Source organism: Halichoerus grypus, chromosome X (genome assembly GCF_964656455.1).
Source record: "Halichoerus grypus chromosome X, mHalGry1.hap1.1, whole genome shotgun sequence".
NCBI classification, from domain to species: Eukaryota; Metazoa; Chordata; class Mammalia; order Carnivora; family Phocidae; genus Halichoerus; species Halichoerus grypus.
In genome coordinates, this window is record NC_135727.1 from 103,958,631 (window position 1) to 103,980,144 (window position 21,514).

The 21,514-nt window shown below is 34.6% G+C and overlaps 1 protein-coding gene across 9 annotated transcripts in view; it reads left to right on the forward strand.

Moving 5' to 3' along the window:
- The window catches only part of DMD (dystrophin), a 2,185,421-nt gene that overhangs the window by 232,032 nt on the left and 1,931,875 nt on the right, over positions 1-21,514 (forward strand). The window lies entirely within an intron of this gene.

Below are 21,514 nucleotides of genomic sequence, written 5' to 3' on the forward strand. Positions count from 1 at the left end.
TGCTCAGACTTTCTAAATTTGTGCTTTATCTGGCTTTCTGGGAGAAATGTCGATGTGACTGTCTAGATTATAATGAAGGTCATGAGAGAGGCAGCTATGATTTCCAGAAACTAAAGAAACCAAGTAGACTGAAAGACACTTTAATGGACAAAAGTAGTCTATTTAAACTGCTCCTCCATCTAGACAATTTTGCTTACATTCCTCGTTGAGTGAGAAAGTTCATTCTTTTGTGTTCTCTTTTTTAAGTTTTCTTTTATTGTGGTAAGAACACTTAATATGAGATCTTCCTCTCACCAAATTGTTCAGTGTACAATAATAAAGTAATGTTAACCGTAGGTACAATGTTGTACAGCAGATCCCTGGGGCTTATTTATCTTGCTTATCTGAAACTTTATGCCCATTGATTAGTAACGGCAAATTTCCCTTTTCCCCCAGTCCATGGCACCCACCATGCCTTTCTTTGATTCTATGAATTTGACGATAATAGAAACCTCATGTAAATGGAATCATGCAGTATTTGTCTGTCTGTGTCTGGCTTGTTTCACTTAGGGTTCATCCATGTTGTAGCAAAGGACAGGATTTCTTTCCTTTTTTAAGGCTGAATAATATTCCATTATCTGTATATATAGCATGTTCTTTATCCATTCATTTGTCAGTGGACATTTAGGTTGTTTTGGCACCTTGGTTCTTGTAAATAGTGATGCTATAAACACAGGAGTGCAGCTATCTCTTCAAAATCCTGATTTCAGTTCTTTTGGTTAAATACCCAGAGGTGGGATTGCTGGATCACATGGTATTTTTATTTTGAATTTTTCAAGGAACCTCCATACTGTTTTCCATGGTGGCTGCATCAGTTTGCATTTCTATCAACAGTGTACAAGGGTCTTAATTTCTCCACATCCTCACCAACACTTGTTGTCTTTTGTTTTTTTTTTTAATAATAGCCATCCCAACAAGTATGAGGAGATGTCTCATTTTGGTTTTGATTTGCATTTCCCTGATGATTAGTGATGTTGAACATGTTTTCAGATACCTGTCGACCATTTGTATGTCTTCTTTGGAGAACTATCTATTTAAGTCCTTTGCCCATTTTTTAATCAGGTTCTTGGGGTTTTTTTTGCTATTGAGTTGTAATTGTTCCTTACATGTTTTGAAGATTAACCCCTTATAAGATACATGGTTTGCAAATATTTTCTTCCATAGAGTTCACTTCTTGAACAACTCTTCTAATAATTATCTTTTTTTTTTTAAGATTTTATTTATTCATTTGAGACACAGAGATACAGAGAGAGAGCATGAGCAGGGCGGGAGGCAGAGGGAGAGGGAGAAGCAGGCTCCCCGCTGAGCCGGAAGCCCGATGTCGAGCTCGATCCCAGGACCCCGGAATCATGACCCGAGCCGAAGGCAGACGCCCAACCATCTGAGCCACCCAGGCGCCCCCTAATAATTATCTTTAAGAATTTTTATTGGCCTTCATTTCAATCAGAAATCTGCAGAGACCTGAATGGACACTGGTTAACCAATCTAAAATTGCATTTGAAACTACATAGTTATCTTTAATTTTCAAAAAATAAGCATGAAGATATTTTTAAAAAGTGGTTGAAGTGGGAAAATTTAATATTCCAGGATGAAATAAAACAAATCAAAATATATAACACATTTAACTGTGGTCCAACAGGCCATAATTAGATTCATTTATATCACTGGTAGTACAAATTGAATATATATCTACTTTATTAAATTTTTAACTGGCCAATAAAAATGATAATGTAATCATGAATATAATTTTCGTTTGAGAGTATGAGCTTTATAATTGAACAAACGGGTTTAAATCACTTCTTAAATGTGTAATCCTGTATAAAATTTTAAACTATCTGAGTTTCAGTTTTCTCATCTGTAAAGTTGAACTGAAAAAAACAACCAACATAGAGACTAATTATACTAAAATGTCTAATTTGTATTTTATAAGTACTTCAAAAACAGTAGTCATTGTAATTACTTATTGTTTTTAATGAAACTTTATTAGTTTTATTGTTGTCAAAACAATACATTGTTGATACCATATCCAGCATGATTTTGCTTCTTTAATAAATCAATCACCTCGGCCTTCTTCCTTTACTTTCCTATAAACAATGTTTTTTAAGAAGTTCTTCTCCCCATCAATGAAAATGTGACTTTATTGCACAGGTCAGTTTTATTTAAGGAAAAGTATTTTTATATCAAAAAGTATACTTTGAAATTTACATACTTTTAACTTAAATTCATCATTACTTTCTAAAGACCCTGGAATTATGACATGAACACAATAATTACAGTTTTTGCTGAATGAATGAGTAAATGATTCTTTAGGAACTTGACTCTCCTCTACCGGAATTAATGCTTCCTTTAACCTGTTACAAATTCCGTTGCTTTGTTCTCATTTCTATTATAATGCAGTTTTGTTATTTTGCATATGAATCCCTATGCATAAATTCATAGTCAATAGGGGTTTTAAATAATCATTACCATGGAATTTATACTTACTCAAGTGTCAGTTTCCTTGGCTGGAGTTTATGAATTTCTAAATGAAAAAAAATGCTGATTTAAATTTAGTGTCTCAACGCCCCTAAACTATTTTCACATCTCCTTCTGCCTTTCTAATAAACTTTGTTAAGTATGTCTTGACAACAGTTGGTATTTATTCCTGCCCCCTTGACATTTATGATGCTTCAACTTCTTTTTGAAAGCTTTCCCTCTGATGCATTTTGAGTTAACTCCTGCTTGTGCTCTGACATCTACCCAACTTCCAAAAAGCTTTGAGCCACTTGCTGCCATAAATGGAGAAGTGCCATAGCATGACAGGATGGAGGCTGGAAACATGATTGCACAAGGAACAGTAAACCATCTGGAAATCTCTATCTCTCCCTGAATTTCATGGCCACATGTAACTAGATATTTTACATTTTTAATACTTGTCAGCTCCAACAGGACCTGATAACCAACTAAAAGCTCTGTTAGAAGTAAGTAGGGAAAAATATCTGATATAAAACTTGATATTGTAGGGGGCGCTAAGTGAAGGTAGTGTACACATTTACACCATTGTGCGAGTAATAATGGGAAAAGAATATGAAGGAAATAGGTAAGGAGGAGCACTTCTGAATGTTTATAGTTTGTCCTTAGAAAATCACTGGCAAGTAATTTAATGAAAAATACTTCAAAGAATAAGTATTTAATAAGCACTTACTATGTGCTGCTTGCTGAGAAATGTGAATATCTATAATATTACAAACTTCCTCCTACTAGAATAGATATTTTAAAATGTTGCGATTGGAGCTATGGTTAAGACTTTAATTTTCAACTACTGTTCATTTTGGTTGGGGGGAGGTGGAAAGAGTTTAATCACTTTAATCAAATTGGTTACTTTGTTCACTTCTATTTAGCTCTGAGGTGCCTGGCTGGCTCAGTCCATAGAGCACGTGACTCTTGATCTCGGGTTGTGAGTTCAAGCCCCATGCTGGGCATAGAACTTCCTTAAAAACAAACAAACAAACAAACAGACAAACAAAAATCCAGTATTCAGTTCTGATGATTAGAAGGCGATTCACCTTTGAGGTTGAAAAGTGGATTATGGTCTCTAACTTGAGAGTGTGTACTGTCTTTGAGGTAACCACTATTTTAGATTATGACTGATATTTCCCTAAGCTATGAACTTTTGCCAGCTTTATAAATTTACTTTTCTTGAATTAAGAATGGTTCAATGCCTATATGTCAAAGTTTTATTCAAATACAAAAGCACTATGTTATTATTTAAAAATATAAATAGCATATATTGCTGTGCTAAAGTAAAACCTTATTTAAGTGAACTAACTCATTTAGAATTTATAAAATATGACCAGATTCTAGAAGGGAGTTTACCTGTGAAAGGAGTCTATTTAAAAAAATCAGTAATGTATTCATGAGTCAAGAAATCATATAAATTCCTAATGGGTACTATCAATTCTTCTTTTGCCCAAAACTATCGATATCATATTAAATTACTCTCATTTATATTGTTCCCCTGAGAACCTAATTAATCATCAATTAGGATCACCTAATTTGAATTACCATTCTGTCCTTAGGGAAAAAATAGAGAAATAATGATTCTCTACTTAAGATTTTTCATTGTTTTTATTCATCATTCCTTTAAACTTGCCTGAATTAGAAAAATTTTACTATTAAATCACATTTTCTGCAATATGCTTTTAGTGATTCCTTGCTTTTCTGAGTTTATGTTTTTATACATAATGGCTCAGAAAAAAGCAAGCCATAAATAATTGTACTTTTCTATGAGTCAGCTATGGAAATACATTGAAACTCTAAAAGCAAAACTGAATTTTAAAAAGAAATTAAGTTAAGGTCCAGAATTCATAAGAATTCTGGCCACATTTGATAGTATGATGCTAGAAGAATATTTACTGGTAATTAACATTACTGAATTTTTTATTGTATATGTGAAGTTTTAGCAGGTATTATTAGTTACTTACTGAACAGCCTCATTCCTGTGTCCTTTCCAAAAGAACTCTGATTTTGATCAGATATCTGTCTATACTATTTGGCAGTTGTGTTCAGGGGAGAAAGGACCCTATCCCCTTGTCACAGGAAATAAATCATGCTTCATTTCTTCCATTTATGTGTTCCCAAACCCTTTGCTGTTTATAGGTTTAAGTATGGAATGGGATGCGATTTGGGTCACCGAAGCATGAGCAGCTCTTTCGTACCAAGGAAAAGGATTCACTTAACAAGTATTTCGTTGTGCTTTGATTCAAGATATATATTTTGATGGTGCCATTTGAGACAGCATGGATGGACCTAGGGGGTATTATGCTGTTTGAAATAAGTCAGACTGGGAAAGACAAATATCATATGGTTTTACTCATATGTGGAATCTAAGGAAAAACAAAAACAAAAACAAATGAATAAACAAACAGAAAGCAGAATCAGACCTATAAATCCAGAGAACAAACTGATGGTTGCCAGAAGGGAGGGGGCAGGGGTTGGACAAAATGGCTGAAGGGGAGGAGAGATACAGGCTCTCCATTATGGAATGGTAAGTGACAGGAATAAAAGGCACAGCATAAGGAATGTAGTCAATGATATCGTAATAGCAATATATGGGACAGATGGTAGCTATGCTTGTGATGAACAGAGCATAATGTATAAACTTGTGGAATCATCATGTTGTATACCTGAAACTAATGTAACATTGTGTGTCAACTCTACTCAAAAAAAAAAATTACAAAAAAGATATATATCTTGATTAGATATATAAGTTATAAAATTTAAGATGTAGAATATCTACTGATTTATATGTGATTCAATAAGTATTTCCTGAGCTAAACAGAATGGACTCTGGATCTGAACTAGTATACAATGTATAGTAACACATTTTAGTTGAACAGATAAGGCATGCACAGAAATGAATTATTATTATTATTATTATTTCTCTCACTTTGGGAAGACTTTAGTCCTAGCATTACTTTGTCTTTAATACTTCTTTTTTTAAATAAAATATCCATTTCTAAGCAGTCATTTGATGAAAAAATATTTGAGAAGTATTTGGTGAGAAAACTTGATGAGAAAAAAATTCAACTGTACAAAAAGAAGTTAATTAGAACTTTGTCAAATAACACTGTCTTTAATTCCTTGAAGTCCAACACATTATGCTCAGTGAAGTGTAACGCTTGATTTTTAAAGTAGAATATTAAAAGAAAAATGCTAGGCTTCTAGGGTAGTATCCATTCTTTGGGGGTTTCTTACATAGAAAAATTTAATAGTATGCTATTGAAACATACATTTTTTGAAAATTCTATTAAAAAGACAATTATTTTGGCAAATAAATTTTAGAACCAAGTCAAGGAAGTAATACAGGGAACATTCTTTTGTTTCAAAAGAAAATGCCTATTGTGATAAGCAACAAACTTGAACTTAATTAAATATGACATCTGGAACTAACCTATGAAGTCTCATGAATCTAGAGCACAGTGGTTATTTTAATGTCTTAGGAAAGTTTAGGAAGTTTGGATTGAATTCAGACTTGAATTTGAATATGTAAGCTCAACTTTAAATAGTTTGGGATGAATATTGAAACCTTTGGAAGTTTAATCAAAGTAGAAAGATAATTTGAGTACTAAAATGATGGAAAAGTAAATTTATATCATCTAAAACATCTTCAATTACCTTAATTTGTGCCATTTTAAAAATGAACAGCTTTACTAAAACAGGAAAAAAAAAAAAAAAAGCCTGTATGGTTTGCCCCGCTCTCCAAAAGTAGTGTTCCTGTGAAATCTTCCGAAAGCCAAAATGACGTAAAGCGAAGAATATCCCCACTTTCACAAAGTCTGCATCTCGCCACTTCACTTCTACGAGAGACCTCCATTAGTGTGGTAAAAGCAAAGTGGCATAATGTAAACTTTTGCAAAGTGAGAGATACCTGCATAACCAAAAATAAGCAAATAAAAAGAAAAGACATGAGATAATACCATTCTTTTCATGTTTATTATTTACTTCCTCAATTTAGGAAAGGAAATAGACATTTATTAACTCTATCAGGCACTAAGCCATCAGGACACACTATCACATTAAATCTTTCCAACAGCATGGGTGGCTGGGTGGTTCAGTCGTTAAGTATCTGCCTTCGGCTCAGGTCATGATCCCAGGGTCCTGGGAACAAGCCCCACATATGGCTCCTTGCTCAGCGGGAAGCCTGCTTCTCCCTCCCTCACTCCCCCTGCTTGTGTTCCCTCTCTCGCTGTGTTGCTCTCTGTCAAATAAATAAATAAAATCGTAAGAAATAAATAAATAAAAATAAATCTTTCCAACAGCCATTTGAAGTAGTTTTTCTAATCCCCATTTTATTGATAAAAGTACTACACTTCACAGAAATTAAGTAATTTACACAAGATTTTACAGTTGCCAAGTGCAGAATCTAGACTTAAATCCAGATTGACCCCAAAACTGTATTTCCTTAGCTTTATCAAGACATTAACCATATAGTTACCCCTTTATTATATTTAGAAGTGTGTTTTTCTTTAAATATAAAACCAAATAAATAAGCACATAAACAAACTCCAGTCTCTTACAAAAGCAACTTTAATGTAAGAATGTCTAAAGCAGTGATAAATTGCCCTCACTAACTGCCCTTAGGGGTGTCACATTAGTCAAATGGCCACAGAATAGACTATCCCATTCTCTATCGCTACCTGCTGCTTCCTAGTTGCCACACACTATTCATGGATGATAGTCGTTTTTTAAATCAAGACATTTTCTAGCAGTTGATGAGGTTTTAGAGAGGTCAATTTAACCTGAAAGGATTAGTATAGGTTGATTATTGAGATATTCTGTCCAAACGTGTTTATTTTTTTCATAATTTAGTGAAATTTCATAGTTGATACACTTAATCAACTCTGAACTGTTGATTTTTGCTTGTTGCTCGTGTTTTTCTTTTTTTTAGCAAAGAAATACATGGAACTTACATGAAATTTTTAAAATACAATTTTAAAATGGGGGAAAGACCATCCACATCTAACACATCTTTCTCCTAAGCATTTTTTTCCCTAAATGCAGTTAGTTTAAGTGTTTAATTTTGTAGTGTAAAATGTAATTGTCATTTAAATTGTTTCCTAATATTTTCTCATGTGGTTCTAGTATAGGACTAATGTTGAATCGGTACAGTCTGCCCTTGTATGCTTATACCAGTTTAAAACAGCATCTGATTGGATGAAGTCAGCATCTATTCAGTGTCCATGGATCATTGTCCATTACATAATACTGATACATATTTTTCAAATGATTACCTATGTTTAGTTTATCCTCTCATGTTGCACATTAGGGCTGTTACCAACTTTTAGTTATTTTATATAATGCAATTAACATTCTTGCACATAAATCTTTTTGGTTTTCATTGTTCTCTAGTTGTCATGACCGATCCAAAGGTATATAAATTTTGTTGATTTCTCTTGGTTGCAAAAAAAAACAAAAACAAAAAAAAACCCTAGAGAATCCTTATAATAATATTGTTTTAATGAAATGAAATTCTGTCATTTTGAAGATGTTGTTTTTTGCCTTTATTGAGGAAGATGAAGAATTTATACCATTATGTAGCAAATGTCTTAATTTCAGCATTCAGTGAAAATTATTCTAGGTATGTTTTTGATAGGTATAAATACAGCAAATCATGTTCATAAAATTTGTCTGTGTTAATTTCAAGTCATATTTTGGCACTGTAGTAACTTAGAGTAATAAACAAATGGTTGGTTTATAGCAGATATTTAAGGAAAGTTTGCCTGTCCATCAGGGCATCAGCAGGAAACACACGGCATGATGAGATTGGGTAAAGGATGAGAGGTAATAAAGGGGCACCTTACAAAGGTGTGTACAAGGTTAAGGGAAACTAATAAGAAGTTGCAAGTAGTGCTAGCAACAATAGGAAGACATTACCCACTACCAGGCCTGAGGAGGGAAAGGACAGTGGTGACTAAGAGTCTCATGCTCCACCGACTGAGCTAGCCGGGTGCTGTACAATGGTGACTAGAAGCTGGAGATAGAGTAGCTCTGAGTGAGGCCACCCAACCAGAGCAGTGGCCTTTGGAAGAGAAATACAGCCGCTGACCACCTGAACACTGACAAAGAAAGAGCAATAAAAGCATATATCCTTCAGATTCATTTGAAAATCATAGATACATTCTGGCAAATTCCTTATTATCCATATTCAGTGACAGTAGGCCTGTTCAAGAATTGGTTTGCACCATGAAGAACTATATATCCAAAAAGCGAGTAACTTGCTCCCAGGCATACCATCAGCACCTAGTGTACACTAGGATTCAAATACAGCTATAACCAACTCCAAAGCCCCTATTAACCAAAATTATGTAATTCATTTACGCAAAATGGAGAGGACAGCAATTTTCATGACGCTGTCAATATTCCCTGATAGAAAGAGCACCAGTCTTTTTTTTTTTTTTTTAAGATTTTATTTATTTTATTTTTTAGAGAGCAAGCAAGAGAGAAACAGTATGAGAGGGGAGAGGGTCAGAGGGAGAAGCAGGCTCCCTGCTGAGTTGGGAGCCCGATGTGGGACTCGATCCCAGGACCCTGGGATCATGACCTCAGCTGAAGGCAGACACTTAACCATCTGAGCCACCCAGGCGCCCCGAAAGAGCACCAGTCTTGTGATAAGTCAAACCTCCGTTTTCTCTTCCAGGAAATTGGGCTGAACCTTTTTGTACTGAATCAGTACTTATATTCTTAAATATCTGTCCAAGGCACAGTTATATGTTGCAATTCAAATGTGCTATACGATATTACAGGTAAAATCATGCTAGTATACCAAAATAAATAAGTAGATAACTTTCTCTTAGTGACAGTAACATTGATCAGATAGTGCTGTCCTATAGAACTTGGTGCAATAAAAATGTTTTATATCTACAGTAACCAGTGGTCACCTGTGACTACTGATCCTTTGAAATGTGACCAGTGTAACTAAGAAACTGAATTTTAAAATATATTTAATTTTCATCAGTTAAAATCTCAACTTTCTCATGGTTGAGTACCATTTGAAACAACACAGAGTAAGAAGATAGTAAAGGTGATAGTATAAAAATTTTAAATACTGAGGACCCAGTGTAAACTTCACTGGATGATCACTGTCATGGTAATAATTGTAGAGTGACATCTGAATAATTAATTCATTTCCATATCCTTTTCAAGGGGTATAGGAGAGGAGGTAGTAAAAGTTGGTAAATCCAGAGCATAAACTTCTATATGTTTGACAATGAAATGGGACTGGACCTATTTGAGATTGCCTTTGTGTCACTATTCTGGATCACAGGTCGGTTATATCCAACTTCCTTAATTTTTTTTTTTTCAGTTTCTATATGGAGCAGTCTAAAATACCTTTGCTCATGGCTAAAGGCAAAAATTTTTTTTGGCTTTTTAATTTTATTTTATTATGTTAGTCACCATACAATACATCATTAGTTTTTGAGGTAGTGATCCACGATTCATTGTTTTCATATAACACCCAGTGCTCCATGTATTACTTGCCCTCCTTAATACCCATCACCGGGCTAACCCATACCCCCACCCCCCTCCCCTCTAAAACCTTCAGTTTGTTTCTCAGAGTCCATAGTCTCTCATGATTCATCTCTTCCTCCGATCCCGCCCCCCTTCATTTTTCCCTTCCTTCTCCTAATAAGGAATAGCATGGAGGACATTAGGTAAAGGCCAATTTTTAAGGGCATTTTTTAAAGTACAGTGTTCTGGGATATCTCCGAGGTGATAAAAGTATAAAAGTTATAGTCCATGAATTATTTTTAACATACAGCTTATTTTCTCAACTAACAAATGAGATTCTAAAGACCAGGTATAGTTATTTACATAACGGGGGGTGGGGGAGGGTTCCATATTGCAGGTAAAGCACATAGGAATGTTCTGAGAGCAAGGTAGGTAATTTCTTATAGTTTTGACTCCACTGGTTAAAACGTATACTTACTGATTCTCAGGATGTTGAAAATGCCAGATATTCTGATTTATTTATGAATCTTTCTATGTTTGGATAGTCCCAGATGCCTTGGGCTAAGGCAGCTGAGAAGGGTCACCTGTGTGCTTGTGGTTTGAATGGTTACAGGGTTGTTGTTGTAAACTTTCCCTGGTACCTAAGGAAACATTGTCTAAATAATATAACATGGCTTAAAATAGAGCACACTGTTCTTCTGCAACATTTTGACTTACAGATTTAAAAAGACCATACTAAAGAAGCATTATTTTTGAAACACAGCTTTAGTTTACTGACCTTGATAAAATCTCCAAAGCCAGAAAGGAGATTAAAATATGCATTCACAAAGAGCTTCCTTGTTCGAACAAATCTCTTTATTTTATGTCTCTCAAAAATTCTAGAAGTTATGTCTGATTTAGCACTCTTAGGGGGCACCATGAATTTGAAGTTGTTAAAATAGCTTACAGATTTATATTAGATTTCCATTATCTATCCAGTCTTCTCTTTTGGATACCATGTAAATATATGCGATAAGGAAATTGTGATTGCTTTCTAACAATCTGTCAGCAATTCGAGATGGCTTGGGACACATTCAGTGCAAAGGTTGATGCTGTTACTTATACCAAATGTGTTCCTTTAAGAGGAAAACAAAATTTCTGAAAATAGGATAATTTCAGTATGACAGGTTTATATTCTGGAGGTTGTAAAAATAGCCCCAAAGTTTGCAGATATACAAGTTGGTCCACTAAAGGAAAGAGAATTAAAAAAAAAAAATGTTTCCACTTCATTGCTTTACCACTCTTGATTCTTGATATAAATTGGATGTAAATTAATAAACTGCCTGTAAACACAACTTGAGTGGTGACTAATATTGACAGTCTACCATTTAGTTTCCCTTGAAATTGTTCTCCTTGCCTGATGAAAACATAACAGGGGATATAAAGAGATTGTTTTAATATGTTGAGTGAATTGTTTACATGAAAAACTACATTCCCATAAAAGGCTGATCTATAAAGGCTAGGATTTATGTTGCTCACTATTTCTGTATCCTCACATCACCAGTGTGACTGTTGCTTGATTTGGAAAAAGTAATGAAATTTTAAAAAGCAGTTGCATGTGCAAATATATCCATAATCAACATGTACATATTTGCAGTTTAGCGGGTCATTTGCTTTTGTTTATATATTGAAGACTTTGCGGTGTGTGTATGTGTTGGACACATTAGGTTTTATATTTTTTTAAATTTACATATGTCTATGTACATACAGAGCAAAAATTTTAATTACTTTAACAAAAAGTACATGCATGTTTTATATATCCTGCTTTCTATAAGATACGTAGTTCATTGATCTTTAAAAACCAAATTTAGCGGGGCGCCTGGGTTGCTCAGTCGTTAAGCGTCTGCCTTCGGTTCAGGTCATGATCCCAGGGTCCTGGGATCGAGCCCCACATCGGGCTCCCTGCTCCGCAGGAGGCCTGCTTCTCCCTCTCCCACTCCCCCTGCTTGTGTTCCTGCTCTCGCTATCTCTGTCAAATAAATAAAATCTTTAAAACAAAACAAAACAAAAAAAAAACAAAACCAAATTTAGCTTCGTAATAAAGAGTGATCCAAAATTGGAACATACTATTTTCATTTGACATTTTTTATCCATTTAGAAATTCTGACATGACATTCCCTGCTTTCTCTTAAATGTATCATGCAATTCCATATAGCACATGCACATTTCTCTGCCAGAGACACCCTTCCTCTCTGTATCTCTACCTTCTGGACGTTGCTGCCAGTCTAATACAGATTCCCCTTTCTAGGTTTCCCTTGTTCTGCCGTACTGACACTTGTCAAGTTAGGCTGAAAGTACTGGTCTGTCTGTCTCAAAAGAGTAAATTCACTGATGACAGAATCCGTGTCTATATTAGCATCTTCCAAATCTTGCACAGGGCCTGCCGTGGAGCTGTTCTACAAGTCAGGTTTGTGGAATGAATGAACAAATGAACAGAATGATAACTGCTTTCCACAGGTGATTATATGTAAGCAAAAAGTTAAATGATCAATCTTTATGTGAGCAAAGGGTGGTTGTTAAGATTGCAATTAACTCTGAATATGAAGATAGTACTATGTGAAGAATAATGCACTTAACATGTTTCCGATGTTTCTGTTATGAAAGCAACCCATCATCATGCAATCAGAATCTGCAAATATTTCTTCTAAAGTGTGTGTAAACTCATGGCAAATTTATGTTGCTTCAATATTTTTTACATTCTGAACTTTCATAAAAGTTCAACATAGCATTTGAAATGCATTGATTTATTGGCTTTATTAAAATAGTTAGGGCTTCACTATTAATGTATATATAATGATCAAACCTGAAGACTATTCAAGGTTATGACATAGTTTATAGTGTCCTAGTTATTATCTGCACATTTCTATGGCCAACAGAAAATAAAGGTTTGGTTCTGAAAAATTTATTCCTGTTTTATATCATTTCAATCAAAACATATTATGGAGTAAAACCATCTTTCCATCCTTTAATAATACTTGAATTTCAATATTGTATTCATTACTTTGTTTTTATCCACTGTCTTCCACAAAGATATAGAGTCATTTTCTAATAATAACATGTACAACAAAATTAATGACATAGAAGAATAAGGAAAATCATGGAAGGGAGCCATATGTGTATGCAGATTTAAGGACTACTCTTTCAGTACATTCCTTCAAATATCTTTTGAACACCTAGTACATAAGAGGTGCTACTTGCTGGAGTATGGTGGTGAGAAATCAAGCACCAACAATAGCAACATGAGAACTATAAACATGGTCCTAATTCTCATGGAACTTACTGGCATTGGGAGTGGCCCTCTCAGAAGAATATGTGTATATTTACAACATGAGGTAGCTCTGTTCAGAAAGAGCAGATCACAAAGAGAGCTCATGCATACCATGATGTCAGGTTGAGCATCCATGAGGAAGGGACTCTGGAGCTGTAAATAGCAGTTAACTCAGGAGGGACGAAGGAAGCCTGTGCTGTCCAAGTACAGGGTTTATGCAAAGCTCCTGTGGTGGGAATGAACAGAAACAAGACTGGGGTGACTCAGTTTAAGCACGTAATGGTAGAACAAGAGGGTGGAGAACCAGGCAGGAATCTTTCCATGTAGGGTCTTATACACCATGCTAAAGATCCCAAGAATTTAGATACCTACTTTAAGGGCAATAGGAAGCTATTGAAGAATTTTAAGCAAATCATGCATTGATCATATTCATTTATCAGTTGTGCCTTCTGGGTGAGGTATTGAGAATGTACTGAAGGGGGCAGAACCAGGAGCAGGAAAGCTTCTCATGTGTATTTGGATTAATCCAAGCAATAGAGGATGGTGGTTTGAATTAAGGGTGGTGGCTAAGAAAATGGCCAGTTGGCTTCATACTTTATTCTGAGACCCCTGGTGGCCAAAGGCAATGAAAAATAGGATAATTCTAAAATTCTTTTATTCTGAGTGGAGAAATTTTTTCAGGAAAAGGGATTTTTTTCCCTATAATTCTTTCCTGTATCTATAGATAGAAATGTCTCACTAGTGATTTTATTATTATAAAATAGACACATTTTAAATTTTTAAGTGAAATAAATTTCAGGATTTTTGGTAGTATCCTTTAATGAAACCTAAAGAAAATATTTAAGCACAACATTTTTTTGTTTTTTGTTTTTTTTATTATGTTATGTTAATCACCATACATTACATCATTAGTTTTTGATGTAGTGTTCCATGATTCATTGTTTGCGTATGAATTTTGTTTTTTTTTTTAAGCACAGCTTTTTAAAAGCACTTGTGCAGAGATTGTATCTTAACCAGGGCCTATGAAGAATTGTTCTAGGGCATATTAATGGCTGCTCTGTGACCAACGACATTTGGGGGTCACCTTATACTACATCGTCCTACATGGTGAGTCATTCACAGAGGTTTAATTGAGTACTTGACTATCAAACTATTTGAACAAGCAGTTCAAATACTCTTAGAATTCATTCATAAACTAGCTTTCCTGGGATTAAATGGACTTCTGGTTAAGTATCCCTGCTTTCAAATTTCTGGATAAAATAGCAAAGAGACAGGAAGATACATAAATAGGATTATGTATGCTTTGCTGAAATTTTAAGATAGCATCATGTTTCAACTTCTGATCTTGAATTTAATTTCTGGCTTACCTACAGACTATATATTCAAATAATGTGTATGTTGTATTCATATACATATACATATGCATGGTGTTGGAGATTTCTCAGTTCTGGACTCAGATTTGGAGGAAAAGTATGTTTTCTTTAACTTTGATTGTAGAACCACAGTAACATGAGAATCAAACAACATAGGCCTTTGCAGTGTGACCTAGGGTCAGCTTCTTGCCTTACTATTAACCACATTACTTGAGACAAATGACTCAGTATGTTTATCCCTAAGTTTTCTTTTAAACAGGGAAAGAATACCTAACTGAAAGTGTTCTTGTGAGGATAATGTATATATGTAACATTGAATGAAAGCATTGAGCTTTGTTTGGTGCTTGAAATTTAAATTGGTAGACATAGCCTTTTCTCGAGTAGTATGCAAAATAATTATGAGAACAGCAACAACAGCAAAGCTTTGTGAGTAAAAAGAAATATTACGTATTAAGCTATACATAGTATACATAGTATATGTATAATCTGTAGAGCTTGATGTATATTATGAAACTCACATAGACTGTGTTTGTAGGTGTGGGTAAATGCATGCTTGTTGTGGGGAAATATACATAGAATGTGGAGAGAGGTGGGTGTGGGTGGAGATGTGCATGTCATGGTAGCTATATTTTCACAGGGCTTGTGAGCTCTACTGTAGTTTAAGCAAACACATTCCATTTCTTGCAGATCTCATTTTCTGTAGATTGCTGAGAAAAATCAAGCTCCTAGAATGCACACGGTTTATAAGCTTTGTGGTCATTGCTTGCTTTGTGGTTAAAGGTTACATCATGGGCAGATGAAACTGTAACTTGGTACTCACATGGTTGACCCTCTCCAAGATTTTTATAGTTTAGCACTTAAGTACGACAGGGAACCTCATAGTTGTATGGCTGGATATGCTAGAGGACTTCTTGCTGCTTCTCATTAATTCACAAAAACAAGAGAAAGAGTTGCTACAGATTTAAACTTGGATAAACCCTTTCCCTTCCTTGGTTTGTCTCCTAAGAGTACTCTTGTTTTTTTTTTTTTTTTTTTTTTTTATGTCCTTTTGCAGAGGCAAAATGTAAATATTCTCTAAACGCTACTTCTGTATCTTACGGAGAAGAAGAATAAGCTCATTAATTTCAATTTTTCAAATATGTGTAGGTCAACAAGATTCCTTCTAGGACTTCTCATCAAATACCCCTGTGTACTACAGCTTCTTTTTGCTAAAGCTTTTTAATTCTTAATTTTTATTTCCCCAAGAGACACATTGTAACTCCTTTATACTGATATTTATTATCATTTTTTAAGGATGGAACAATCAGTTAAGATTTGAGTAGCAACAGGTATCTTGAGCTTTTTTGTGCCCGCATCGGATCGAACCTTCCAACTCCACGTTTAGATATATGCTTCTGCCTCGCGGGGTGGGCCGGGCTATTTGCTCATCTCATCTGTGATTTTCCTGTCCTGTTGTAGAAGTTCCACAAGATGATTATCCTCACTCTTTAGTGTCACTTTTCCCTGAGCCCTTGGTAATAAATAATGTCTTGGTTAAAATGTGCAATATTTCTTTGGAAAGTAAATACTTTTCAAGAGTCTCTTTAATAAAATTTATTTTGTTACGAGATGGTTTAAATATCACATTTACAACAATGCCATTTGGTGATGAGTGTTTAATCTTAAATATTAAGTTATAAGCTATTTTCCATATGAACCTTTCCTCATCATTATACCTTCTTGCAGGTTCTTAGAGAATCCACTGCTCTCTCATGCAGATTAGACTGTGGCATGCATATTCATGTTTTCATTTAACCCTGCCCTCACTCACTCCCTAATGTGGAATCCTGCTGTGTGCAAGGGGCTCTGGTAGGCTTTGGACCAGTACAAGGGAATAAAATAGCTTTTCAGCCTTCGCCATATTCACAGTTAAAAAGGAAATCCCACATAAACTCTAAATTAAAATGTATCAGGTTGAATATTAAAATAGAAGTAACTTTGGCAAGCTGTGGGAGACAGAGCAGAGAATGGTTCATTCAGTCTGGGGAGACTAAGATTAGTTTCATAGAGGAGTGACATCCTGAAGATACCTAGAATTTGAAGAGACTGAGAAAGAACGCCTTCTAAGCAGAGGGACTAGAGAATACAAAAGAGTCATAAAGATCCAGAGAATGCAGTGAGTGTAGCTGGAGCATCATCCTAAGAGACAACTTTTCTGAGTACTTCTTATGTCACCATGTGCTCAATTCTGGATGTTAATCTCCTTGTCATCTTCCTAAAGAACCCTCATGAGTTAAGATCTGTGGTACCTTTATTTTACAGAATGGTTGAGAAATACACATAAGGTCAAGCAGTTATCACATGGCATGAAGAGGATTCAGACCCCCACACTTGGTAATTTGAAAGCCTGTGCATAATAAGCACAGTGTTACACTGCACAGAGTGAGTGGAATAAGGTTAGGAAAGGCACTCCCCCAGAGCTGGAAACGTATCACACAAAATAAGTAAATATTCCTCGAGAATTGCCTGGGGATCTAACCCCAATCGTAACCATCACCACCAATAGACTTTTTGAGTTCTCACAATTGGACTTGACATGTAAATTCAGTATTAGACACATCCTCCTTTTCTCATCTTTCCAAGACATTAGCACCTTTTCTAATTTTTAAACTAAGACCAAGAATCGAAGATCCCTTGCTCTCTCTGTTTAAATTTCAAAGAATAGGTCTAATTTAGCCAACAATATTTAACAGTTACCCAGGAACACTGAAGACTTTTTTTCTGGCCCCTTATCTCCAGATCCTCTGGAAAAGTAACCTGGTTTTGGTGGTTAATCTCCTGAGGTTTTCTGACTGAGAAGATTCCTCCTGAGAGTAGTGATATTGGACATCTCTCCTGATTTTTGAATTGCCAAACGGCAGTGAGTTTAGAAGCATCTGTGTTTCTTGGCAACAAATATAACATTTGTGGAAGAGTCCAATAATTTAAATCCTTCTACATGTCTCTACTGGAGAACAAAATGATCTATTCTACTCTTGTATTCTCCTTTTATTCTTTGACCCTTTAAGTAGAAAAAATACAAAACAATGTGGTCTGTTAAAATAAATTGGACAAATAAAACTCCCTTCTCTAATATAAACACACACACACATATATAATCTTATATATTAAATATAAAGTCATTATGTAGAAATACACCTATAGGTATTCTAAATAATTTAAAACTTAGATTTTAAAATCTAATAAGCTGGATTTTAATATCTTGGGTCACTCTAAAATATGTAATATTTTAGTTTACAAGAATTAATTAGCAGTTTGTGTATGAGTATACATTTTTGGTGGCTTTCAGATCCTATACTAAATAGTGAATGTTACACAGCATCTTGTAGTATAAAATTTTGTAACTTGGAGTCACCAATTTCTGTTACCTACAAAAAGAAAATGGGAACATATGTTAAAAACAGATGTTGTTTTGAAAGCTATATTATTGAATGTCCTACCTTATCACTGGATTTTGACTTCATACAAAAAATGGTTTGAATTCTTTTGAAAGATACTTAAGATACTCACATTTTCAAAGTTAACTTAAAATTGTGAATTATCTCATCTTCATGGGAAAGACGTTTGATATCCATACATCAGAATTTTGATATATTTCTCTTTCTGTTTATAGTAACTCTTTGACTGATACAGTCTATCTGCATTCACAATGAGCAAAATGATCAGAAAATTAATTGCAGATAGATAAAGGAATTCAAAAGGTTTGATCATATGATGTTCTGGGATATTTTCCTAATGTAAATTTGTTGACTGAATCAAGTCCGCTATGTCATTGTTTACATCCAGGCTGCAGGCTTTATCTACTAAATTCTGGCTTTTGAATGTTATCAACTACTTTAGTCAAATCAGAAGACTTTCTATACGTGTCTGAGGTTTTGTTCTGCACTAATAATTGAACTTTTTTTTTTAACCGTAGTTGTTTTGTTTTTCCTGTTTTCACATCACTTCATAAAATCATCACTAAAGTCTAGGAGTTCTAGTAAATATTGCTATAGGGTAGCTATACCTGTTGTTTTCTAATGTAACAGTTGCAAAACAATGACTGGGTTTTATGGTTGTTGTCTCTTTGCACATTGCATACCTCCACAGAATATTATGTTGGGATTATTTGCGTGGAGGGTGATAAGAGATGTGAGTCTCTGAAAATAAGGGCAGCTGACAGCCTCTTGGTAAAATTACTGTTTTGTCTTTGAGCTTTACCATCTGAATAAAGATGCAAGGTAGGGGGATTCTGATTCGAAAGGAAAATGAAATCTGATTGGGTGGTCTTTAGCCAATTTCTCATATTATGGATTTACAGAATGAGATTGTTCTGAATTCTTCATTAATAGCATATAAACTGAGTTGTTTTAGTACAACCTGCCATTTGAAATAAAAATGCACTTTGGCACAACCATAGAAAATGTGAGATGATGAGTTATAAGAATGTTCTGGTTCCTATCTAGAAGACACCATATTTTATAGAGAATAGCAGCGGAAGCTTGTCTTTAGAAACAAGTATAGTGTGAGGATTGAATGATAATTAGTACTCGTGACATTTAGCTCTGTGGTAAGAGTAAAATTGTGATTAGAAAATAATTATCATAAAATACTCAATTATACCTTCGTAAGGCCTTTAGAAATTGAATCACTAATTTAATACATAGTGATTAAGTGTTAATTCCTTTTCATGAGAAAAGGGTCAGTTTATGAAATTGTGACATTTTTTATGGGCCATGCTCTATTTTTCACCAAGTAAGTTCTTTCACTAATATATTCACTTAAATATCAAATAGCACATATATGCTTAAAATGTTTTTAGATACTTATGAAAAGTCTATCTTTGCTTAATCAAACATAAAACAATGAACTTTTCCTTTCCTAAAACATTTGAGCTTCAGTAAAATAGCCTCGTACAACTGATACAGATTAACTCAGCCCCCTCCTTGCACTCAATTAGAATATGTCACTAAAAGCTCATCTTTTATGTTAAAATAAAACATAAAAGTTTTAAACTCATAAAGTCTTCATGTTCTTGCTCAGCCCTATGTCCTCATTTATAGTTCATACAAAACCAAAAGTTTGGCATCTAGTAAAAAGTATTTATTAAAAATAGTGTTACATAAATGTTACATTTTAGAATGACCAACTTGTCCTGGCTTATCTGGCAATTTCTTGGTTTGAAAACTGAAAGTTCCATGGTGTGGGAACTGCCTAGTTCCAGGCAAACAGGATAGTCACCTTGAATTTCTAGTTTATCTTGGGATTCTTGCATCCCTTGAAATGGCATACAAGATGTTGGATATACATTTGTACATACAGGTATGCATTCCCCGAAGATGAGGGTTTATAATTTTTATCAATGCCAAGGCATCAAAGATAGCCCCCCAAACCTTAAGAACTGCTAAACCAAACAGGGTTAACACCATTTGAAAAACTGATGATAAAAGTAAAAATTTTAGGTAATAGAATATTTTTAAATAATGCACTTAAATACCAAATAATAAGAGAAATACTGAGTGATTATACCTTTTAATATTGATTCTTAGCCTTTGCTATGCAAGATGTGACTCTTGGCTTGGCATAGTTTCTGAAGTTTGGAGAAACAAACTGAGGTTTGAATCTTGTCTCTAAATTTATTAGCAGTTGAGCTTGATCAAGTTCACATTTTTGTGACTTTCTTTCCCTATGTGTAAAATGGAGGAAATACTGCCTAATTTTTAATATAATTGTGAAGGTTAGAGAAAGTGTATGTTAAGCCTCTAACTTAGTACATTGTGATATCTAGTAGGCATTCTGTAAATGATAACTATTATCCATAATGGTTAGTGTGTTTGTTACATACTTAATAGTTTTACACTTAAACATGTCCATTTTAGGATTTTGTGTCATATTCTTAGACATGTGACATTAAATCACCTCCAACAAAAAATGAACAGTTGGTATACTGATAGTAAGCGTTATCATTATTTTTGATTTGGGGTATGTAGTTAGAAGATTTTGTATTTTCTTTGACAATGAGTGAAGGGTTATGCATATCATATCATGATAAATGATATTAAAAAAATTTCTGAATTGAACACCCTTCGCTTTAACTTTTTCTGGCCATATGGATTCCTGAATGTAAAGTGGCAAACTAACTAGAATACAGATCATTAAAAAGTAGTTTACTTTGAGGGCGCCTGGGTAGTTCAGTCGGTTAAGCGTCTGCCTTTGGCTTAGGTCATGATCTTCAGGGTCCTGGGATCGAGTCCCACACTGGGCTCCCTGCCCAGTGGGGAGTCTGCTTCTCCCTCTCTCTGCTCATGCTCTCTCTCTGTCTCTCTCAAATAAAAAAAAAAAAAAAAATCTTTAAAAAAAAGTAGTTTGCTTTGATAAAAGTACTGAGGTCCAAATAGTAAGTAGAACCCAAGGCTGAAACATCATAGCATGATAGAAATTATGCTGCCCCATGATTTTTAAATGACTACAGGAATAAACAGCTGTGTAACATGTAAGCTGGCATGTCATCTTGGTCAAATCATTGTTACCTGAGTTGAGAGAAGCTATCATCTCCGTATCTTCTAGTCCAAACTTATTAAATGCTCACAGGCCTACTCCACAGCCTGGCTGGGTATGTACCTGAAACTTTGACTTTGGTGTCTTCATGACCTTTTGGCTTGTTCATAGCTAGATTCCATCCACTATTAGCCAAATTGATGGCACATTTCCAGGTGATCCTGAAGTTATTTAGAGAAGATTCTGACACTCTGAAATGTCCAGTAAACATTCCAAGTTTCTCAGGAAT